The sequence below is a fragment of the Onychomys torridus genome, chromosome 13 (assembly GCF_903995425.1).
Source record: "Onychomys torridus chromosome 13, mOncTor1.1, whole genome shotgun sequence".
Classification (NCBI taxonomy): Eukaryota; Metazoa; Chordata; class Mammalia; order Rodentia; family Cricetidae; genus Onychomys; species Onychomys torridus.
In genome coordinates, this window is record NC_050455.1 from 61329386 (window position 1) to 61355839 (window position 26454).

Consider the following 26454-nt stretch of genomic DNA (forward strand, 5'->3'; position numbering starts at 1 on the left):
ATAGCAGTAGCAAGAGAGTAAGACCCTGTCAACATCTGTAGCATACCCATTTATTAACGTCCATCATAATTGTACAGGACCTTGACATCTGAAAAAATAATTTGTAAATAGACCTCCTATACTGCAAAATTGCTTCCAAGCATCACTATAATTAACACCTCTTGACAGTTTTATCTTTCTTTCATCCTGTGTACATATTCTGAGCATCTTCTATGTTCAAGATAATATGCTAGACACCGAAGGATACAACATTGTCAGGCAGGACACTGGAGAACCCTCTGGGACTTAGCAAGCCACATTAGTGCTTCTCTCATTTTTATTCTAAATTCTTTCTTGCTCCATGTTTTTTTTTCATTGTTGACTATTTGCATATCCCCAAAGAAGATTTTATTGAGGAATAATTTCAGCAATTTGCTTTAGGAAAACAACAGGAATACTGAATTTTTTTAAAAAATGTTTTGCCAAACTTCCCTGTTCCCACTCCTGCTGTGCCTCTGATCAATGCTCTGGGGGAATCTGGCTATACTCCCTGTAAATATGTGGTCTAAATGAATGCATTAAGTCCATGATGCAAAGAAGTAATTTTCTCCAGGTTACCATGCTCATTGGTCTCCACAGGACAGGAAACCTAGCAGGGTATTCCCTGCATGCCGTGAAGACGAACACATTGTGTTCCTACAGAGCCACAAGCAGCATACTCCCCACCATGTTTATTTCCAAACACTGGGCTTTCTAATCACTGTGTATTCAGTGAGAGACCCAGAATGTCCAAACCCAGCCAGACTGATGCAAGGCAACTCAGCAGCAGCAGCTTTAATGGGTGACCTTTGTAAGGTCTTGCAACCCTCCATTGACCCCATCCCCGGAATGCAAGTGTTATAGGAGAAAAGGCATAACCACAGTGACAGACAGGTCTGAGGTCATATCATGCTTTTGCCACTTCTAGGTTCAATTCATTTCAGATCACATGACGTCAAGGCTTCACTGGCATCTTTTCAGTTCTTCATAAAATGGGAATGACCATCATAATATTTACAGTTCAACCCACCGGTCAGAGGCCATTGGCAGATCTGTCACTATTAATCTCAAGCAAAAATTGTGGAAGACCACTGAAAACACCATATACCAGCTTCTTTGCTACAGCTATATTTAGAAAGATTAATATCTCCTCTCTTATTTCCTCTCTTGAAGCAGTGCTAGAACCCAGGAATCTAATTCTGCCTGCTCTCTAATACTTCTTGATAGAAACGCCTCTTCATTAGATTCTTCGATTTCAGAGGGGAAATGGAATTCTATGCTGATTAGCTTCCTTCCTCTTCCTTCTATATCATCAATGCTGGCTGATTCAGCATGTGTCAAAATGTGCAATTCCATAAAGCCTGCAGAATTCTTTTACAAGTCATGTCTTTCTCAATGCATTGTTTGCTCCCCCAGAATTTCTAATTCAATGGGCCCAGGAAGAAGCCTCAGAAATTACATTTTGTAAAAAGTACTGAGGAAGTTCTGATGCTGACAGTTCAGAGACCAAACTTTGAGGAATGCTGATATACATCATCCCAAGACACCATAAAGAAACAGATAACTACAACAAGCAATTGCAGGAGGCATGAGTCACAGGGTACTGTACCCATTCCTTCTATTGTTTGTCTTTCATGGATAGCACTTATCTGGGCATACACAACAAGGCTTCTAAATGTGACCTATAACATCAGTAGACATAACTGTCACTGTTATTATACTTCAGGTTTTTTTATTTAGATTCATTCAGAATCAGCAAAAATTTCAAAATTTTGAGGGGTTTCTGTGGAATCAACAGTCTCTACTGTAAACCACCAGCTCTACCTTTGTTGTAGAACAAAAAAAAAATAGCTTTGGTTATATTTAAGCACATCTTTAGGTCCATGGGCCATAGTTTATCAGCCCCTCCCACCACACCAGGAGGTCATGAGGAAGATGCTGAGAGAGGATGTGAATCCTTTGTGATAAGAGGGACTGAAATAGCACCCCCAAGGGACTGTGACGTTGTCATTCTTTGATCACGGTTGAAACCAGGTTGTGGCCTATCCCATTGCTGTACTTCTTGAACTCCTAATCTAAGACCTTTCATAAGTTACTCTATGCTGTGTAGAGTAGTGTTTTTTTTTTTTTTTAGATCATGCCTTTCCCTGAGAGACTTCATTTTGCTAGCAGATTTTTATTCCATTTTGAGGATGGAGAATGACTGTGCACCTGGGTGGAACACAAATAACAGCATGTGCCAGGCACAACCCACATAGCACAGACCAATCAATAACTTGTTCTTGGTAATAGAAAGAGAACCACCCTATAAATTTATTACAGTGTGCTGTGGAACAATCCTTTTCTACACTATGAATATGTATTACTCTCACTGGTTAATAAAAAGTTGGCAGGCTGGTAGCTGGGCAGGAAGTTAGGTGGGAAAGCCAAACTGAGAATGATGGGAAGAAGGAGGGTGGAGTCAGGGAGACACCAGCCAGCTGCTGAGCAAGCCAAACATGTAGAAAATGAGATAACAAGCCATGAGCCATGTGGCAAAGTATAAATAGAAATAGGGTTAATTTATGTATAAGAGTTAGCTAGTTACAAGCCGAGCTATCAACCAAGTATTTATATTCATATTTAATCTCCAAGTAGGTTATTTGTGACCAGGCAGTCAGGACAGGAAACATCTGTTTACAACAGTGAACTAAAATTACAGAGGTACATGGAAATTTTAAAATTATATCAGGGAACCCATGTCCATAACTTACTAGACACATCAGATGGACCCCCTAGCAGCTACAATGGTTGTGGACCCCCACTGAACTGCCTAGTATGTCCATCAAGAACCACTTAGTAAGTCCATCAAGAACAGACCTCTCCTGACTATCCCTGAGGGTACCCTTTATTCTGCTGACCACACCTCCCATCCTCTGTTTACCTATCTGGATCTGCCTGCTTGTCTAACTGCCTTTTGAAACTTTATCTTCATCCAGTCCTATCATTATTTTCCTGCAGCTTGACCTGGCTCTACTGTTTCACTTCTAAGTCTGTAACTCACAGAGCCCTATTTTACAACAGCAGATCTGTGAATCTGTAATGGTCCCAGCTTTGACATTCCTCACCTTTTAAACCCTTAGTAGTTACTCTGTACCACACATATTATATTTAAACATATGTGCTTACTCTGAAATGTAATGTGTGGTGCTGATAGTAAATATTAATAATTAAGATTATAACAAAAGAACCTTTGATTGCCTTCTCCAGATCATCAAAGAAAGAGGGAGTATCTGGAAAATTCCTCCCTTTGAAACCACCATATCTTGTGAACTTATTCTTCTCAATGATTTCTGACATTGCAGTAAGACATAGACCTAACACTCTGTGTTTCTGACATAGCATACTCATAATAATAACCAATGGAGTTTCAGGGACAAGAGGTAGTCCTTTAGAAGAGGATGGTGAAGATGAATGGATGGTCCTATAAGAAAGCACTCTTCTTGATTGACTATCCACCATGGTTAAATTTTAAGTTGAAATTTAGTCCCTGTGTGCCGATGAAAAGCAATGCCATATTGCCTGCCTGAGTTAAGTTTCTGTTGTCCAGTATTGAGCCACTAACCAGAAACTTTTGACATGCCTGGACAAGTCTTGAGTTATTAGAAAATAACAACATTTCCTTATCTTTCTGCAACAGTGACCATTAGTAACAATGTTTTGTGGTTAGGTTGCTTGGTTGGGTTGCTTGGCAACTCAACAGTCCCATGATCTTTTCCCAAAGAAAGTTTCCTGGTCTGCTTACTATAAAACTCACCTGAGAAAAATAAACTTTTGCAGTTTGATCAGAATACTGTCTTGCTGTCAATTCTTTGTGTCTCTTGTCCCTTTCATTCGCCATTCCCCCTTCTAGGGTCTCTGCTGAAGATCCCGCTGGTCGGGACGCCTGTGGTGAGATACTAAGTTATTATTACCAGAGTTTGATTATGATACTGATAGGCAGAGTATATGGGAGATCAGGGAATTCAAATGGGGACATAAGGATAGAGTCTCTAAACAAATGAGATGCTGTGATTTGTAAGAGGAGAGAGGCCTGACTCAAGAACTTTAGTTAACTTGAGCTGGCTTCAGAATCTTCAAAGTTCCCACTCCCCTATTCCAGCAAGAAAAAGATTATACCAGATGCAACTGATCTATTTTGAAATTTCTAAACATCAGTACTGTGAACTAAATAAGCACTTAATCAGCTTGTATTAATTTATTTATAGCAATAAAAATACAGGAAGATGTCATCTCCTTTCAATAACCTCTGAGTATGTCCATACCTCAACAAGGAAACTATGCGAGTCTATATGGGTATGTTTTATTTCAAACTAAATCACTGCCCCAAGGTGATAGGAAAGTTCAAACCCCAGACCCAAGGTGATAGGAAGAAAGGGTCACTGCAGATATGAGAACTCAATCACGTATCCATCCCTACCAGAGAAGCAGAAGATGAAACAGAAGCAAAACAATTAGTTTGGGTACTGTGAATCATTCCACTCCAACAATAATATTTACTATTAAAACACAGATAAGAAAATAAACAGAACAAATTTGTCTTTGAATTCTTACAGAGCTCTAAAGGTTGCCCTACTAGATAGATAAGGTAACAAGAAAAAGGAATCAACTCAACCTTTTTGGAAAAAGCATTGCAACCCCAGTAGAACAGAGTAGTGGATTCCATGAAAGACCACTGAGCAAAGGTGTTGTTATTGTTTTATTACTCTTTGTCTCTTTGGGATCCAGCCACCTAGTTCTCAAATAAATCACACATGGAGGTTTATTCCTAATTATGAATGCCCAAACTTAGCTTGGCTTGTTTTTTGCCCACTTTTCTTAACTTTAAATTAACCTGTCTGTCTGTTGCCTCTGGGCTTTTACCTTTCTCTATTTTATATACCTTTCTTTCTTACTCCATTACTGTTTTTGTAGCCGGGTGACCCACCCCTGGTGTCTTCCTCATTCTCTAGCTCCTAGATCTCTCCTCTCCTGGATTTCTCCTTTTATTAATTCTTTCTTCCTGACAGCCCCACCTATCCTTTCTCCTGCCTAGCTATTGGCTGTTCAGCTCTTTATTAGACCATCAGGTGTTCTAGACAGGACACAGTAACACAGCTTCACAGAGTTAAATAAATGCAACATAAATAAAAGTAACACACCTTAAAATAATATTCCCCAACACAAGGGTCCTTTTGCCTTCAGTTAGCAGCTTGCCCAGGCTTCCTGTTAAATGAAGGAAGTCTACCACTCTGAGATTGGAATATTGCTAGATTCAGAGCAAATAACTTTCAAATATTTCCTCACAGTCCTCACCCCACTAAAGGTCCAGATATGAAAAGTAAAATTGCAAACACTATTGTGAAATATAGACACCCAAGGTCAGCATGTCAGAGCCCAGAGTCTCACTGTAGCCTGTTTCCTCCAAAGCCTGCAGCCCTCCCATTCCTGCCCTACAATGCCTTGGGACAGAGGTGCATGACATAACACTCAGTGTAATACTTCAGTTTTATTTTAGATTTCCATTTTTAACTCAGTTAACTGACCTGAAGAGAATTACAATATTTCTAATATAATCTAAATGGTCATTTATTGCATTGCCATAGACTGAATTTCAATTTTCTTTCCGATTAGTATTTGCCCGTTGAATATTTAATGGAAGAAAGAAATTATTTTCTCCTTTCTTGCTTACAAAAAAAAGTTCAAAATGAAGTTATGAGACATTCTGAAAGGCATTTGTGTTGCAAGATTCTCTCTCTCTCTCTCTCTCTCTCTCTCTCTCTCTCTCTCTCTCTCTCCCTGCCAAATAATTAGAATATTTACTTCAAAACAGAATGGAATTTCTGATCCCCAGTGCTGTGGTCTAAGGAGGGAAATATGCATTTGAGGCATATAGCACTCCAAAGGGAGTTAGGGGGCAAGTCTCTCAAATACAAATTCAGAAAATTCAATGCTAAGTTGAAAAAAAAAGAAAAAACATCTTTTTTTGTTCTCATCTCTCCTAAGGGAGACCTAGAGGAATCCTTTATGTAGAGAAAATGAAATCTATTGCTTAACCTTCTTTAAAAGACTGAGTGAATTGCCTAATAATTAACACAACTGAAACCAATGAATGACCTCTCCACTCAACATTATATTATCTCTGTGAAGTGAAGCAGAACTGGTTGTCTGTCATAAGTCACATTTGTTTTCATTCATACCTGTATGTACACATTAGGCCAATATATACTTTTGCTATAGTTTATCTATGCAAATTACATGTTTACTGTATCATTTATATGGAGAGAAAGATAAGAGAATATACTATAACCTTTAACAATGTTACATTGGTATACTAATTTATATAATCATAACATCATTTAACATAAACAAGTTAATGGGCAAAAATTTAACATGAAAAGTAACTTACATTAATTTTTACCTTATTCATCATTTAATTGTAAGTTGGCTACTACAATTTTCAATAATAACATGAATGAAATGGCATTTATATCACATACCATACATATATCAAGGCCATTGGGACTTATGAATAAGAAAAATACTAGATTTGATTAAACTCCCATGAGATAAGTACTAATTGTTAACTTGATAAAATCCTGAGTGCCCTGAGAGCAGGGTCTTTGAGCAGACTTATAGAGGACTATGTTAATTACATTAATTGAAGCATAGACTTGCTCATGAGTGGACCCACTCCCTAACTGGGATTCAAAATTGTATAAAATGGCAAGAAGATCTGAGCAGCAGTATGTATTCATGATCTTCATGATGGCAGATGCAAAGTGACAAGCTCCCTCAACTTCATACCTCTGTGACTTCCCAGATATTGTGAACTGTAACTTGGAACTGTAAGCTAAATAAACCACTTCTCCTTTAAATTGCTTTTGTTGTATTATTTTTCTTAAATTTTTCATACAATGTATTTTACCATATCCTTTCCCCTCCCTCAACTCATCCAGACACCATCATGCACCCAACTACATGTTCTCTCTCTTAAGAAAGAAACAAAATCAACAGGAAAGCACAAAACATTACAAAAAGGAAAACAAACCATGGAGCCCGTTTTGTGTTGGCCCAGTACCTCTTAGCACAAGACCTGCCCTGGAGTGTGTTGCTATAGCTAGTTTTACTCTGTTGAAGAGAACAGATTCCCCCTCTCCTAAAAACTATAAATTTCAAATAGCAGGAAATTCTATGCCCACTTCCCCTTCTCTATGCTGAGATTTTTACCTACATTGAGCTTATGCAAGTCCTGTGCATGATGTCAGTCTTTGTGAGTTTCTACGAAGAACAGTCCTGCTATGTCTGGAAGATCCTGTTTTTGTGGAATCATCTACCACCTCTGGCTCTACTATCTTTCTGCCTCCTCTTCTGAATATATGCCTGATCCTTGAGGGAGGAGTATGATGAATAAAGACATCCCATTTAGGGCTGAGTATTACAATGTCTCTGTAGATTACCATCTACTTAAGAAGAAGCTTCTCTAATGAAGATTGAGCAATGCACTGATCTATAGCACTGTGGCATTAGGAGTCATTTTAGTGCTGTGAATTTAGCAGAATAATATTATTAAGTTTTCACCTAGGACCATGACTGGTAGGTGAAATGAGGGCAAGAACATAGCAGGTATAGGTTCTACTGTATTGTTACAACAACAGAAAAAGAAATTATGACACATATATAAAAAGTCCTGCAGTATCTCTGTGACAGAAAAAAAGAAAGTAGAAATCTGAAGATTGGTCTAAATATTTCCAAATTTGTTAGGAATCAAAAAAATTTCAGAAAATTAAGCAAAAGAATTCCACACATCATATCAGTTTCATAACACTCTATGACATAATTTGGACAAACATGAAGAAATTCTCCTGCTAATAATCACATTCCAAAATGTTAGGCAGTATTAGGCTGTGACTGGATAAAACTAGGACATTGGTGAGGAAGAAAGAGATGGTCTGAAAACTACTAACTAGTCAAAATAGGTCCACCCTTTCCATTGTGTTATTGGGATGAAAAAACAAACAGAAAAGTTGAACAGAGAGAAAGTGCACACAACATTTCCTAGAAAATAATAATTTGGGAGGTTTTGTTTTGTTTTTAATTATGAGATTAACTACATAAACCAAAAGCTGATTTCCACCATTAAAGCAAATCTAGTTTTATACAGAATCAATGAGAGAGTATTGGTCTCTAGTTTGAGGAGGCATTGACTATCATCTCCCCCAGCTCCACTCCATGCACACATCCCATCCCTGAAAATCCAGCCCCTGTGCTCCCTCAGAAGTCAGGCTGTATCTAGATTATTCAGTTTGCCCAGTAAACATTTGAATAATCTGAACAAGTCCAGGGAATGAACACAGCAATCAAAATGTGTGAGCAATATTATATAATAAATTACTAAAACACCTAGTAAAATCCATCTTGAAAAAGTAAACACTGCCAAAAATGAGGTGTGTTGTTCAATGTCTGAATAGGGTTAGTGTAGACACAACTTAATGTAAAAACAAATAACTAGAGTCTTCTCAAATTCAGAGTCATTACTTTTTAATCGAGTGAGCATTGATTGGATAAAGAAATTCTTAGATAGATGGAACACCAACCAATAGATAATACAGAAAATATCAAGATGCGAATTCTTAGGACTCACAAATTTCTCATGTTCAATGCCACTTTTTCTACTCAAAGTCTCCATAAATGCCCTGCTAAGTGGTCACTCATTCTCTGACAGTACATAATCAATAGAGTTCTACTCAGGAAACTCTTCCCTACACCTATAGCATGTAGGTCAAAAATTGACAAGTAAGACTTTGTAAAACTAAAAAAACTTCTGCATAGTGAAAGAAACAATCAACCAGCTAAAGAGTAAGCCCACAGAATGTAGAAAATATTTACCAGCTATACATCTAAGAGAGGAATGCTATCCAGAATATGTAAAGAATTTTTTAAAAGACTTTTAAAAAAACCACAAATAATTTGAAAAAAAAAATGGGCATGGAGCCTGAATAGAGAATTCTCAAAAGAAAAAAAAAATGTGGCTAGGAAATATCTCAAAAAATGTTCATTATCCCTAGTAATTAGGAAAATGCAAATCAAAACAACTTTGAGATTTCTTCTTACTCCAGATCAATGGAACAACCAACACAAATCCTAGAGTGCATTCAGGGAAAAAAGAACCCTCATTCAATGTTGGTGGGATTGCAAACTCATCAAGGTACTCAAAATAAATCTGGAGAATTCTGAAAAGGCTAAAAAAAAAAAAAATCTATCATATGTCCTAGGTATATCAGTTCTTGACATAAGCCAAAAGGACTCAACATCGTATTTCACAGATATTTGTTCAGCTGTGTTTATTGTTGCTCTATTCACAATGGCTAGGAAATGAAAACAGCCTAAGCATCTTACAAACAGCAAATGAATAAAGCAAATGTGATAAATATAGAGGGGAGGGAGGTTCTTTAGGAGGTGGTAAATACAGAAAAGGTGGGTAGAGGGTCAAGGGGAAGAGCAGTATACAAATGATAGGGAAACGGAAAAGGGAGGGCTCTTTAGGACGGAGGTAAACATGGAAGAAAGGGGGGATTGAGGTAAAATAACAATAAAGGTGTCTGAAAAAGACACAATTAATCATACTATTAACTATTTACTTTTAAAGGTCTGATAATACACACAATTCAGTATATAAATACACATATAAAATTATATAAAGCTTTTCTCATCTGGGATGGTAGTTGTCCCTCCAAGATCCAAAGACCACCTCATAAGAACCCCATACCTGAGAAGAGAAGCACTCTTTTGAGTCATTTGCCAAGGCTGTCCAAGAGACTCCCAAAACATACAGCTTATTGTTATGGCCCTTGTTTTCCCATCCCCCAGATGTGGAATGTAAGTCCCTATTGCTTAAGATGCCATTGGAAACAGGACCCCAAACTCTAAAAGATGGAAATAACCTGAACTCCCCCTCCTTGAGGACTAACTTTAATGGTACCAGTAGGCATCATGAAAGCTTGCAAATAAGGGAGGCAACCAAGAATCCTACCCAGCTATGATGCTATGAACCACATCAATAACCAGTATGACACCTTAAGAGTATAGCAGTGGCACAAATACCTTGGTTGCAACCAACATTTCTCTAATTTTGTATTTAAGACCCAACCAACAAGAGAGAAACCATAACTAATACTAGAAACCTAGCTAAGTATTCAGTGCCATTGAGTCATGGTTATTGGAGGATAATCTTCACCCACTAATTTACTTAACCAGCATAAGTCCTAACAATAATCTATACATTTGTCCTTATACCCACAGATAAGAGTAGTCTTTATGTCTCATCAAGAAAATTTCACTTTGCAGCAGAGACCACTACAGAAAACAACAACCAACCAAAATGCAAAGTTGTGGAGCCACTTTTAATTAATACATTTACGAAACACTTGTATCTAAGACTCAGGCAACATTTCAGAAGAGGGAGAAGAAAGATTGTAAGAGCCAGAGTAACAGGAAGTTTGCTGTGAGATTATATCTCCTAGTAATATCAAAAGCTATGCCATAAGGTATCAACAATGTGACTGCCCAAATGTGAGCTGAACAAGGATAACATCAGTGAGCATGCCAAACTTGACAAAAAAGTTGACAAAGTCTCCACCCTACACAAAGAACTATTGAGGGAAGTTGGAAGTGAGAGAAGTGCTCTTCCCCAAGGAGGGAAACATTAATTGATTTCCCAGTGCCAAATGCATCAGCTCTGAAATCTGTATACAAGTAACATTATACAGTATACAGACTGAACAAGAGATTAGATAGATAGATAGATAGATAGATAGATAGATAGATAGATAGATTAGATTAATAGATAGATAGATAGATAGATAGATAGATAGATAGATAGATAGATGGATGGATGGATGGATGGATGGATGGATGGATGGATGGATGGATGGATGGATAGATAGATAGATAGATAGATAGATAGATAGATAGATAGATAGACGGACGCCCAGTGCCAAATGGGTCAGCTCTGAAATCTGTATAATGGATGGATGGATGGATGGATGGATGGATGGATGGATGGATGGACAGAGAGACAGATAGATAGATAGATAGATCCATGAAAGAACATTTACTGAAAAGAAGTCATGAATTTAAAGGAGAATAGGGATGGGTATATGGGGGTGTTTGGAGAGAATACAAGCAAAAATAAATGTTATAATTATATTATAATCTCAAAAGGTAAAAGATAAAAACACATAAAAATAAAGGCTAGCACAAAAAGAAAAGAAATTGATCCTTCAGTAAGCTCTTCCTGTTACTCTGAGGTACACTGTGATATGAAGCCCTTTAAATAGATGAACATAAATATGTTTCCAGTATTATAAGGCTATGATGGAGAACAGTGTAACTGATGCTTAGTTTTCCTACAAAATTTACTTAGTTCTATAAAGACATTCAAAATGAACTGATATTTGCAAATGTTGAGATCATAGTATCCTTATAGTTAGTTGTTTCTTCCTGTCTGAAAGAATCACTGATCTCTCTCAATGCCAGTTCCTATGACATGGTTTGTAATACTCTGAGACACTGTTGTGTACCAATTTCCTTAAAACTGAAATATTTCCCCAAAATAAGGATGGAGGAGTCTCATGATACTTAGGATGTAAACAACTCACAAGTCTCAGGGAGTCCCTGATGTTAACAGAGAATCACAAGCCACATCTTCAATGTTGTGGAAGAAGTAAAACTTTCTGGGAGAGTGGCTCTCCCACCAACTGAGCTGCTTGAAAGATACTCTCTGGCCTGTCAAGTTGCCTGCAAGGTAGTCAGCAGTCTTCACTAATGCTTTGTGAGTTATCACCTAGGGTGGGATACAGATAACTTTGAGTTACCCTGTTCCTGTAAATAACCCCTAACCTATACTACTGTAAGTAACTCCAAAAAACAAAGTAGTTTCAAGCTGCATTTTAGGGGAATCACTCTAGTATCTTTGGTTCCCTATCTGGAGTTAATAGACCTTCATTTTTATTTCCCTCCAAAAATTGACACAATAGACATCCTCTTTATTACCTAAAAAGTTTCCTAAATCTTTCATAAATAAAGCCATCAGGTATAACCACTACTGGCAAATTTGAACTTACTCTCTTAGACTTAAAACCAGAAGTTTAAAAATGAAGTCTCTCTACTTTGACTCATTCTATAGACATATTGAGAAGAACATGACTAAATTCACTGAGGAAATGGGCATACCTGTCTTAGTTTGGTTTTCCATCACTAGAGTAAAAACACCATGACAAAAAAGCAAGTTGGTGAGGAAAGGGTTTATTCGGCTTACATGTTCACATGGTAGTCCATCACTAAAGGAAGTCAGGACAGAAACCCAAACAGGGCCAGAACCTGGAGGCAGAAGTCCTGATGCAGAGTCCATGTAGGAGTGCTGCTTACTGGCTTGCTCCCAATAGCTTCTTGCTCAACCTGTTTTCTTATAGAACCCAGGACCAGGGTTGGCCCCACTCATCTTGACCTGGGTACTTCTCTATCAATAACTAAGTTTTAAAATGCCCTACAGCAGAATGGAGGCATTATGGAGGCATTTTCTTAATTAAGGTTTCTTTCTTTCAAAAAACTTTAGCTTGTGTCAAGTTGACATAAAACTATGCAGCACAATTGATCACTTGCCAACTTGACATACAAATACATCACCCATTAAGTCACACTTCTTTCTCATTCACCCTCAATTTCTTATACTAAAAGCATAAATAACTTTAAAAGTCCCATAGTGTTTATAAATTCAAACACATTAAAAGTTCAATCTCTTTAAAATATCCAATCAGTTTAAAAATCCAAAATCTCATATAAAAGTTAAAGTCTTTTAGCTCTGGAGTCCTGTGAAAATCAAAATAAAGTTAAATACCCTCTTCAAGAGGGAAAAACCAAGGCATAGTCCCAGTCTGGACAAAGAATAAACAAACTCCAACAGTGTAAATAATTTAATGTCCAGTATCTGGAATTCACCCATGATCTTCTGGGCTCATTCAAGGGGCTCAGGTTACTTTTCCAGCTTTGCATCTGAAATACACACAGCTTCTCTTCTAGGCTCCAAATAGTTCCACTCCACTTCTGCCACTGTTCTTGGTGGTCATTCATGGTACTGGCATCTCCAAACTGCTGGGGTCTTCTGTTGCAACTGAGCTGCACTTTCACCAATAGCTTTTCATATAGATTCTCTTCATAGTGCCAAGCCTCCAATTCTCTGCATGACCCCTTCAGTCCTGGGCCTTCAACTGCTACTGAAGCTGTACCTTCACCAATGGCTCCCCTAGCCTCTCACAGTGCCAAGCTTCAGCTGCTCTCTATGACTCCTTTATGCCTTCAAAACCAGTAGTACTACCTGGGCAGCTCTTATACTACCAAGTTCAGCTGCCAATGTAAGGTACAGTCTTGGCCACTTCTGAAAGACAGTTTCTACATGCTGACCTCAAGGAAACATTTCCAGAAGATTTCATCTCAGTAATGATGGTGTCTTCTTAATCACCAGTTATTTCTCAGCTCCAGTTGACCAGGGTCAAGTATCCCAGAAAAACAAAGGTTTCATTTTGCTGGATCTGGTATCTTGTTGATCACAGCTGGCTTCAGCACAAGCTAACTAGAACTGCAGGATTTTAATTCAAAATAACAAATGGTCCTGATAGAGTCTTTAAACTTCCCTCTGAAATTTCACAAAACAGGTATCTATCATCTGCATTACCCTCAACATTTTTATCTTTTAAGACCCTACAGAAAATCCCACTGAGATCTCAACACTCAATGGCTTTTCTAGTCCAAAATTCCAAAGTCCTTCTACAACCCTCCCCAAAACATATGGTCAGGTCTCTCACAGCAATATCCCATTCCTGGCACCAACTTGTCTCAGTCTGCCATTTCATTGCTACAATGAAATGCATGACAAAAAAAAAAAAAAAAGCAAGTTGGGGAATAAAGGGTTTGTTTGACTTAGACTTCCATATCATTGTCCATCACTGAACTCAAGATAGGAACCCAAACAGGGCCAGAACCTGGAGACAGGAGATGATGCAGATGCCATGGAGGAGTATTGCTTACTGGCTTGCTCCTCATAACTTGCTCAAGCTGCTTTCTTATAGAACTCAAGACCAGCAGCCAGGGATGGCCCAGGGATGGCCCCACTGGCAATGAGATGGGCCCTTCCCCATCAATCACTAATTTAAAAAAATTTCTTTACAGGCCAGCCTACAACCTGATCTTATCAAGGCATTTTCTTAATTAAGGTTCCTCCTTCTCAGAGGACTTTAGCTTGTGTCAAAGTGACATAAAACTGTCTAGCACAATATCTTAACACAATGAGGGTTCTTTTCATTCACTACATTTAAGGTTCTTGAGACTTTCAACCTGGCACCTGATATCCACTCCCCACACTTTTCCTCCCTCCACAAAATCCTCATAGAAAATGACTTGACAAATGTAAGAAACAACCTAGTCTCTGTGTATATCTTAAAGTCCATATCCTATTAGGATGCCTTTCTTACCAGGGAATAATGTCTTCAATATTAGCAAACACAACCTCTATGAAATATCACACACACACACACACACACACACACACACACACACACACACACACAGAGAGAGAGAGAGAGAGAGAGAGAGAGAGAGAGAGAGAGAGAGAGAGAGAGAGAGATTATAATGCCAGTGCCTCTCCATAAAAAAAAAGTGTATGGATTATGTGCAGGAGTCAAAGAGGAGAGAGTCAAGAGAAGGATATGACAGGAGGGATGAACACAAAGGAAAAGAAACTTGATGGAAGTTTCCTATTCATGTATACGTTCCTCTGAGGCTGTGGGACTTGGTGCCAAAACCATAAAATCCATAGTGTCTACTGAACACTTTATTTATTTAAATTTAGAGTTTAGAGAAAGAGAGAGTCAACTCAACCTTCAGGGAAGAAACAGAATTCCTTACATTCATTGATAGGAATTCTCATCAATGAGACCTCCTTACTCAAGAGCAGGAAGTAGTTTTCACCAAAGAGTTTTGGAACATGCCTATAATCCCAGTATACAGGAGACAAAGGCAGGAAAGTCATGAGTTCAAATCTAAACTGAGCTATACCATAAGAGCTGGTCTCAAAAAAAAAAATCTGTTTAAGTATTTTTAATAACTATTTTCCCCAAAAGACTATTTTTTCAAAAGAATGCACCTCATTATTCGCAGGGAAAACAAACAAACAAACAACAATAATAAAAACTGGTCATTTAATATTCAGAAGTCCCAGTAATCCTCAGGAAAATGGTTTTCTTTCTTGATTAACCAAGAGGTTTAACAAATGTATAAGTTATGGATTTATTGACAGTATAAAGGATGACTGCTGATGAAGCTATCTAGGTCTGATTGCTCACCAAAAATTATTTAAATAATGTATCCCTGAAGGATTTTAAAATTTGAAGCAAAAATTTGACTTTCAATCTCCCTGTTAAGACAAAAGTGAGAAATATATAGAAGCAAGGCTCGTAGTGGTCATGTATACAGCTCAGTGGAGACAGTGTGTGTTGAGAAAGGCAATGTGCAGGAAATAAAGAAAAGCTGGAGATAAAGAATCTGTATCTAGTAGCTCAGGGTATCACTGTTCATTTCCCCTCCCAACAGTGAAGGGAAAATGTCCAGTTGGTCTCCATATCTTACTTAGTTTGATCTGATTTCTCTTTCTTGCAATATGAACATTGTATAGAAACAAAAGCACAAGGAAGTCCTGTTACATATAGGCTGATAACTCTCTAAGTTCCTGATGTAATTTTTTCCCTTTCCTGAAAGCTGATAGAAGGTGGCTGTAGGCAGATGTTTTCCCGTGTCTTGAAGCCACTTGGTTCCAAATAAACACACAGAGACTTAATATTAATTGTAAACTGTTTAGCCTATGGCTCAGGCTTGTTAGCTAGATTTACATCTTAAATTAACCCATTTCTATTCATCTATATTTTGTCACATGGCTGTGGCATTACCGGTCTGTCACAGCAACATCCCATTCCTGGCATCTTGTTCCTTGGGTGGCTGGATGGCATCTCCCCAACTCCACCCTTCTTTTCCCTGTCCCTCTGTTTGGATTTACCACCTGGCTCCCATCCTGCCTTACCATAGGCCAAAGCAGCTTTATATATTTACTAATGGGAGCAACATATATTCACAGCATACAGAAAACTGTCCAACAGCAGTGCCCTGTTGCTGGTTAAATCCCATCATAATATAAGCTAAGAAACTAAGAACTGTGACAAACAGACTGTTCATGGTGGAAATCATTGGAACTCAAAATGTATGTTTTGTTTGTTTTTAAAAGTAAATTACAATAAAACACTATGAAACTAAGATAGGGCTAAAGACTAAATACTGCAGTTAGATTTTTCTGTTGTATCTCAAAAAAAAGCATATTCATAGATTCAGGATGTAATGGAATCTTTTAAAACCCCATTCTCTCATAGTCTCTGTTTATACATTGTAATGCGCTTTGCTTACCAGGGAGGAATATTTTTAATGTTAACAAAATCCAACCCTAAGAAAACATATTTATAAAATAAAAAATGATTCCAGTATCTGATCACATACTAAAAACAGAGTGTGAATTTGTATATGGGGAGTGAGAATAAGAAGATAGCCCGAGGAGGGAAGGACAGGGGATGAATAAAAAAAAAAAAAAAAAATAGGAGGTGAAAGACTTTCAGAATGCAAATTAATGGCTAGGAGATATTTGATAGCTACCTGATGCTCATTGACAGCCTGGAGGCTTATTTAATGCAAGATCTTTCTGATCTGTATTTAAATTAGCCCAAACTAAATCACTAGAATAAAAACTATAGATAGCTTGAAGGCAAGGGACTGGAATACAGACCAAAAGCTAACATTTGCCAAATAAATGGAGTGTAGCACCCAAGGAAAAAAATGTAAAAAGTCAAATAGGGGGATTGGAGGTTCTTTCTTCTAATCACCTATCCATCTCTTTGTCAGTATTGAGCACCTATGATGCATTGGAGCACACACAAACCAATGTGGAGAATACAGACACAGAAAAGACAAGCTTCCTTATAACAGGGACCTCTCAGAGGCAATAAGAGTGAACAAAATTCTCTCAACATGAACACAAACATCAATACCATGAGTGACATTTTCCCAGCATTTTTCCAGGAATAAGCCATTTCTGCCATAAATCCACATAGTGAAGGGAGCATAGAACTTGAGGATGTTAGCTGCCGTGACCACTGGTCTGAAAACAATGGGTCCTGGTGTATCAATAAATGTTCTCTCATTCATGACAAGTGTTGCAACTAATTTGTTTTCCTTCTGTTTCCTTCAGAGTCATCACAGGTTTCAAAGACTGAATTTCCATACTGTCGAGTGTCTTCTGAGGATGGGTTTGTTAAGCATGGTCTTTTAGAACTCACACTGACCGGAAGGAAGGAAGAAGACAAGGCCCACTAAAGTAGAAAGAAATCCTTTGTACATTTCGCATATGCTCACTGAAGAAGCTCACATGCTCCACTCAGAATGAGCCTTTTATAATCCAGGTAACACATTCCCATGACAATGCCACGTAGGTGGCTTTTTGTCTTTCAAGAAACTAAAAACAGCAAGCAGAACTCCTCATCTCAACACACAGAATGGGGTCTAGGTGACAGGAAGACATTGAAGACTCCCATTGGAACCTCAACCCATTCTCCTCACACCAATCTCATCTGGAAAGGGTTGGAGTAGATGAAATGAAAAATGGAGATTGAGAGTTCATTTGAAAGAAAAATGCCAAGTGAATTTGTACAGGTATACACCAGGCCAAATATTTATTGAGAAACAGATATTCAACATCAGGCTTTCAGCAGCAGATATCCAGATGTCCAGAATAACTTATATAGAGAGTCAATTCTTTTCCTGTCTGTCAACCAGATTAAAAAGACTACTTGATACTAAAAATAAAAGGATAATAGATATAGAAGAATAATATGTGCTTATTTTTAAAAATAGAGCAAGGATAATGAAAATATACAACATAAAACAAAAGAAATCAAACTAGGAGCTTTTTGCTCATGAACAAACCTAGACGTATATCTACCCTAACGAAAAAAGGATTCATCAGTGAAGGGCTAATAACCTACAAGCCTTAAGTGCAAACAGAAGTTCCCTGCAGGAAGACTTGACATGCTAGCAGTTAGGAGTAGAGAGGCTCATATCAAGGGGTCAATGTGTCATTAAAACTTCCCAAGAGAACTCTTGGCAAGTGTGGTAGTTTGAAAAAAAAAATTGGCCCCCATAGGCATGGCACTATTAGGAGGTATGGCCTTGCTGAAGTAAGTGTGGCTTTGTTGTGGGAAGTGTGTCACGGGGGGGGGGGGGGGTGTTGAGGTCTTAGATGCTCCAACCAGACTAGTGGCTCACAGTCTCTTACTGCTGCCTGCAGATCCAAATGTGGAACTCTCAGTTCCTTCTCAAATACCATGTCTGCTTGCATGTTGCTGTGCTTCCCATCATATTTATAACAGACTAAACCTCTGAAACTATAAGCCAGCCCCCATTAAATATTTTCCTTCATAACAGTTGCTGTAGTCATGGTGTCTCTTCACAGCAATAAAAACTCTAACTAAGACAGCAAGGATGCCAATATGCTAACATCCACAAAAATTTATAATCTTGGGAAAGCAAAAAATAGGTCTGCAGATAAAAATCTTCCCATCCCAAAGTTCCATTTTCTGCACTATAAACTGCTAGGTCACTAGTACTCTTGCACACAGTGTCCACTTCTACAAAAAGATTGTCACCTTCATTGTTCTGGTTAAAAGACAATCTGCTTCTATAGAGGTCCATCTCCCTTTCATTTATGTCCATGTCACCTCCATCAATCCCAATCTAACACAAGAACAAAGGACTGAACCACAAAAATTCTCTATCTACATAAGTTGTCATCAACCTTTCAGTATAAAATAAAGCAGTTCAAAGTAAGGAAATAACAGAACATACTTGGCTTGAGTCTGCCCTAGAGGAAAATGCTTGAGAGAAAAACAAAGACTTAAAACAACAAAAAGTTTTCAAATTAAGAATAGAGTGAACTACAATAGGAAATTAATATTTCACTAGAGAAATACAATTACATAGACAATAAATAGGATAGGTTACTAAACTACCTGCTGGTGTTACTACAAGTCTCCGACATACTTGCATCAAGATTTTTCATGTAATTTTGTTGAGTTCAGAATGTATTGAGATGAGGAACCATTACTGGATAAACAGCATGAAGAATTCTAGCTAGCTCTTTTGGCGGCTAAGTCTACCTTGCCCCACTGTTCTCTTTGACTTGGCACAGTGTAACAAGAGCTAAATGGTACACCTAGCTCATCATCATTTTCTGAAGACTTTCCAGTTTTAATACTAAAACTCCTACATCAGAGGACCCAGCAGGAATAAACCAGGGGCTGGTCACTAAAACCACCATACCTGACCCATATAAGTTTGCCTGGAACAGATACTCAGAACAATTTATGTTCAGATAGCCATCAGATATGGAGGAAGGGCCAAAGTGCTAGGAGTAGTAGATACCACGTGAATATGAAGGGTGAGTGGTGAGGCAGACATCTCTTGGCAGGGAGCACAGGACCAGAGCCAAAGTTTTGGATACAGACAGAATCCAGGGATGCTTCTAAACATCCAGCACTGTGTTGTAGAGCCCACTGTACAGAACTGTATCTATAAACATCAACCATGCAGGGATGAAAACATCTCGCCAAAAGAGAAGCAGAATCAAGCACAGAAGCTACAAGACTAAATGGAAAAGTACTCAATTATCCTACTATAACGCAGAAACTGTCAGGTTTGTCTAAAAAGCATCTGTTAGCTACATCCTATTTAAGGAAACACTCATAAAATTAAGTGATGAAATTGATATAAGACATGGAAGAGGTTTTATATATCCTGTAGAAAAAATATGTAATCACTAAAGACAAAATAATATCATCAGAATACTGCATTTTAAAAAATTAAAATTAAAAATGAAGAAAATATCATATGGAGAGTACTATTCATTAAAAATACCCAAGGAACACATCAATATAAACAAAATAAACATGCTAGCTAAATATTATATCATTTCCAGCATCCCTTCTTAAGTATCTAGGGAAAAAATATAATCAATGTAAGAAAGAGACAGTTATCTTCTTATTGCAAGACTGTTCATATATTACCAAGGAAAAAGACATAAATGAACAGTATATGAAAAAAATTAAAAATATCCTACAACTACATGAAAAGATACTCATGTAGATAAAAGTGTAAAATAAACTATAAATTATCATTTATGCAAGACTGGAAAAAATTAAAGGGTTTGATTGCACATGTTGTTTGGGGAGATATGGGGGAAAAGATGAAATTTCAAACTTCAGACAGAATTTAAATTTCTATGGCTTTGGGAAAACAATCTAAATAACATTCACAGTATAATCAGTTTTACCAGCGAACCTCTAAATTCTTCCTGAAACCTGCAAAATTGTTAGAAAATGGAAATACATTATGTGCTTGGTAACAAAAGAACAGATAATGATGTCTGTGACCTACTCACTGTGGATCCATTTAAAGAAGGAAGTTTAAAGCCAGCATGAGTGAGATGTCATGATACATTGCTGAGAAGGGAGGGGTAGTGAGAAGTGATCCTGCTGCTCAAATCCAAATGGGTTCAAAAGGGAGAAAAATTCTAATATGTATTTTGATGCATATGTGCTTTTATGGATTCTTTATACAAAGAAAGGGAATATCCAGGAGACACATCTGATTGTTTTGTGAGTTGCTGGAAAAAGAAAAAAAAAATGTTCATATGTGTGTAGCTTCCCCCTCCCGGGGCGGGGGGAGGAGTAGGATCAAATAAACAAAACTGGGAAATAGAAACAACAGTAAAACATGGATATGATTATGTTTGCAAACTTAAGTAAAATTGCATTTCATTAAAAGTACGTTAGAATCATATTTAAATAACTAGAAACAAAAATACGCAAAGTGCCTGCTCTCTTCCTCTGCTAAGGCCCTTGTAATTAATCACAGGATCTCAGAGAGCAGCTCTAGTTGACTGATGAGCAAGGTTACCTTAAATCAGACAAGGACTGGTTCTTCAGGAGGAATCTTGACAGCAACATGAGAGACTGATTAGCTTTGTAAAATGCCATTCTCAAGAATTTCCTCTATACCCTAAAGCAGGGGGTCTAGCTCTACCTACTTTATATCTACTTTACTATTCTCATGGTACAGAATACGAAGTTAAGGTCCAGGGAGTTCAAAGACATTTTTCTCACAGCTAACTCAACCAAAGGAGGTAGATCTAGCAGATATGTCTTATTTATGGCTTCCTCCAACGGTCAGCATTGTCATTGGTATCCTAATAGACAAGCAGTTCTGGGGGAGGTCTTTCACCACTGTACCAGCATGAAGAGCAGAAATGGCAATTAGTGAAACAGAAATAAAGTCTCAAAGATTGAGAAGGTAAGAACAGAAAGTGTGTTATCCAATTGAGAATCCTTACACCCAGTGGATCACAGCAGCTCCTGTAATTTCTGTCCTTCCATGAACAGAAGTTAGTCCTCCTGTTGTCATTTATGTGCTGATATATATATATATATATATATATATATATATATATATATATATATATATATATAGAGAGAGAGAGAGAGAGAGAGAGAGAGAGAGAGAGAGACAGAGAGAGAGACAGAGAGAGAGAGAGAGAGAGAGAGATCCATAGATATCCATAGATATCCACACACATGCTGTTGTTATTTGTTAACTCTTCTTATCTATGTGCTGATACATATATTTCTGTTACATAGTCATGTCCCAATCCCCAAATCAATTACATCTTTAACCCAGAGTCAGTGTTTGTTTTCACATATTCAAATATATTTTTTCCATTTTTTTTCTTTAGGAATATGTGTTTTAAATTTTATACATCAGCCATGGGTTCCCCTGTCCTCCCCCCTCCCACCCTCACCCCCACCTTCCCCCCCAGCCGCTCCCCTCCATTCCCATCTCCTCCAGGATCAAGACTCACCTGGGGATTCATTTAAACCTGGTGAATTCAGTACAGGCAGGTCCTGTCCCCTCCTTCCAGACTGAGCAAAGTGTCCCTGTGTAAGCCCAAGGTTCCAAACAGCCAGCTCATGCACTAAGGACTGGTCCTGGTCCCGCAGACTGGGTGCCTCCCAAACAGATCAAACTATTCAATTGTCTCACTTATCCAGAGGGCCTTATCCAGCTGGGAGCTCCACAGCCTTTGGTTCATAATTCATGTGCTTCCATTCGTTTGGCTATTTGTCCCTGTGCTTTTTGCAATCTTGGATTCAACAATTCATGCTCTTGCAGACCCTCCTCTTTCTCAACAGTTGGACACCTGGAGCTCCATCTGGGGCCTGGCTGAGGATCTCTGCATCCACTTCCATTAGTTATTGGATGAGAGTTCCAAGACGACTGTTAGGGTGTTTAGTCATCTGATCACCAGATTAGGTCAGATCAGGCTTTCTCTCCACCATTGCCAGCAGACTACAGAGGATGCATCATTGTGGATTTCTGGGGACCTCTCGAACACTCTGCCTATTCCTGTTCTCATGTGGTCTTCATTTATCATGGTCTGTTATTCCTCATTCTCCCTTTCTGTTCTAGATCCAGCTGGGATCTCCTGCTCCCCTAAGCTTTCTTTCCCTCAAATCTTGCCCTTCATTACTCCCACTGTCGTCCAGCTTGTTCATGTAGATCTCATCCATTTCTCTGTCATTGGGTGATCCTTGGGTCTTTCCTAGGGTCCCGTTTTCTAGGTAGCCTCCCTGGAGTTGTGTAGCAGTCTAGTCATCTTTGTTTTACATCTAGTATCCTCCTATGAGTGAGTATATACCGTGTTTGTCCTTCTGAGTCTGGGTTACCTCACTCAGGATGATTTTTTCGAGATCCATCCATTTGCCTGCAAACCTCATGATGTCATTGTTTTTCTCTGCTGAGTAGTACTCCATTGTGTATATGTACCATATTTTCTTTATGCATTCTTCAGTTGAAGGGCATCTAGGTTGTTTCCAGGTTCTGGCTATTACAAACAAAGCTGATACGAACATAGCTGAGCAAATGCCCTTGTGGTATGATTGAGCATTCCTTGGGCATATGCCCAAGAGTGCTATAGCTGGCTCTTGGGGAGATGGATTCCCATTTTTCTAAGGAAGCGCCATATTGATTTCCAAAGTGGCTGTACAAGCTTGCATTCCCACCAGCAGTGGAGGAGAGTTCCCCTTGCTCCACATCCTCTCCAGCATAAGCTGTCTTCTGTGCTTTTGATCTTAGCCATTCTGACAGGTGTAAGGTGGTATCTCAGAGTCATTTTGATTTGCATTTCCCGGATAATTAGGGATGTTGAGCAATTCCTTAAATGTCTTTCAGCCATTTGGACTTCCTCTGTGGAGAATTCTCTGTTTAGTTCTATAGCCCATTTCTTAATTGGACTGTTGGGCATTTTGATGTCTAATTTCTTGAGTTCTTTATATATTCTGGATATCAGCCCTCTGTCAGATGTGGGGTTGGTGAAGACCTTTTCCCATTCTGTAGGCTGTTGCTTTGTCTTGTTGACAGTGTCCTTTGCTCTACAAAAGCTTCTAAGTTTCAACAGGTCCCATTGATTGATTGTTTCTCTCAGTGTCTGTGCTACTGGTGTTATATTTAGAAAGTGATCTCTTGTGCCAATGAATGTAAGAGTACTTCTTACATTCTCTACTATAAGGTTCAGAGTAGCTGGATTTATGTTGAGGTCTTTGATCCACTTGGATTTAAGTTTTGTGCACGGTGACAGATATGGATCTATTTGCAGCCTTCTACACATTGACATCCAGTTATGCCAGCACCATTTGTTAAAGATGCTTTCTTTTTTCCATTGTACATTTTTGGCTTCTTTGTCAAAAATTATATGTTCATAGGTGTGTGGGTTAATGTCAGGGTCTTCAATTCGATTCCATTGGTCCACATCTCGGTTTTTATGCCAGTACCAAGGTGTTTGTATTACAGTAGCTCTATAGTAGAGCTTGAGGTTGGGGATTGTGATGCCTCCAGAGGTTGTTTTATTGTACAGAATTCTTTTGGCTATCCTGGGTTTTTTGTTTTTCCATATGAAGTTGACTATTATTCTTTCCAGATCTGTGAAGAATTGTGTTGGTAATTTGATGGGAATTGCGTTAAATCTGTAGATTGCTTTTGGTAAGATCGCCATTTTTATTACGTTAATCCTGCCTATCCATGAGCATGGGAGATCTTTCCATTTTCTGACATCTCAATTTCTTTTTTCAAGGACTTAAAGTTCTTGTCATATAGGTCCTTCACATGCTTAGTTAGAGTAACCCCAAGATATTTCATAACATTTGTGGCTATTGTAAAGGGAGATATATCTCTGATTTCCTTCTCAGCCTGTTTGTCTACTGTATATAGAAGGGCTACTGATTTTTTTGAGTTGATCTTGTATCCTGCAATGTTGCTGAAGGTTTTTATTAGCTGTATCAGTTACTTGGTTGAATTTTTGGGGTCACTCATGTATACTAACATGTCATCTGCAAATAGGGAGAGTTTGACTTCTTCCTTTCCAATTTGTATCCCCTTAATCTCTTTATGTTGTCTTATAGCTCTGGCTAGAACTTCAAGTACTATATTGAATAAGTATTGGGAGAGGGGACAGCCTTGCCTTGTTCCTGATTTTAATGGTATTGTTTTGAGTTTCTCTCCCTTAATTTGATGTTGGCTGTTGGCTTGCTGTAGATTGCCTTTATTATATTTAAGTATGTTCCCTGTATTCCTGATCTCTCCAAGACCTTTATCATGAAGGGGTGTTGGATTTTGTCAAATGCCTTTTCTGCATCTAGTGAGATGATCATGTGGGTTTTTTCTTTGAGTTTGCTTATATGGTGTATTACATTGACGGACTTTCATATGTTGAACCACCCTTGCATCCCTAACATGAAGCATACTTGATCATGGTGGATAATTGTTTTGATGTGTTCTTGGAGTCTGTTTGCCAGTATTTTATTGAGTATTATTGCATCAATGTTCATGAGGGAGATCGGTCTGTAGTTCTCTTTCTTTGTTGCATCATTGTTTAGTTTAGGAATCAGGGTAATTGTAGCCTCATAGAAGGAGTTTGGTAATATACCATCTGCTTCTATTGTGTGAAACAATTCAAAGAGTATTGGTATTAAGTCTTCTTTGAAGATCTGGTAGAATTCTGCACTGAAACCATCAGGTCCGGGGCATTTTTTTGGTTGGGAGACTTTTAATGACTGATTCTATTTCCTTAGGGGTTATTGGACGATTTAAATGGTTTATCTGGTCTTGATTTAACTTAGGTATGTGGCACCTATCCAGAAAATTATACATTTATTTTAGATTTTCCAGTTTTGTGGAGTAGAGGTTTTTGAAGTATGACCTGATGATTCTCTGGATTTCCTCATTGTCTGTTGGTATGTCCCCCTTTTCATTTCTGATTTTGTTAATTTGGATGCTCTCTCTCTCTGTCTTTTGGTTAGTTTGGATAAGGGCTTATCTATCTTGTTGATCTTCTCAAAGAACCAACTCTTTGTTTCATTAATCCTTTGTATTGTTCTCTTTATTTCTATTTTATTGATTTCAGCTCTCAGTTTGATAATTTCCTGGAGTCTGTTCCTCCTGAGGACTTTGCTTCTTCCTGTTCAAGGGTTTTCAGATGTGCTGTCAAGTCACTAGCGTGAGATTTCTCCAGCTTCTTTATGTGGGCATTTAGTGCTATGAATTTCCCTCTTAGCACTGCTTTCAGAGTATCCCATAAGTTTGAGTATGTGGTGTATTCATTTTCATTGATCTCTAGGAAGTCTTTAATTTCTTTCTTTATTTCTTCCTTAACCCATTGGTGATTCAGTTGAGCATTATTCAGTTTCCATGAGATTGTAGGATTTCTGTAGTTTTTTTTTTTCTGTTGTTGAAATCTAACTTTAAACCATGGTGGTCTGATAGAACACAGGAGGTTATTCCAATTGTTTTATATCTGTTGAGATTTGCTTTGTGGCCAAGTATGTGGCCGATTTTAGAGAAGGTTCCATGGGGTGCTGAGAAGAAGGTATATTCTTTTTTCTTTGGGTGGAATGTTCTGTAGATATCGATTAATTCCATTTGAGCCATAACATCAGTTAATACCATTATGTCTCTGTTAAGTTTCAATTTGGCCGATCTGTCCAGAGGTGAAAGTGGGGGGTTGAAGTCTCCCACTATTAATGTGTGGGGTTTTATATGTGATTTAAGCTTTAGTAATGTTTCTTTTACCTATGTGGGTGCCCTTGTGTTTGGGGCATAAATGTTCAGAATTGAGATTTCATCTTGGTGGATCTTTCCTGTGATGAGTATGTAATGTCCTTCATC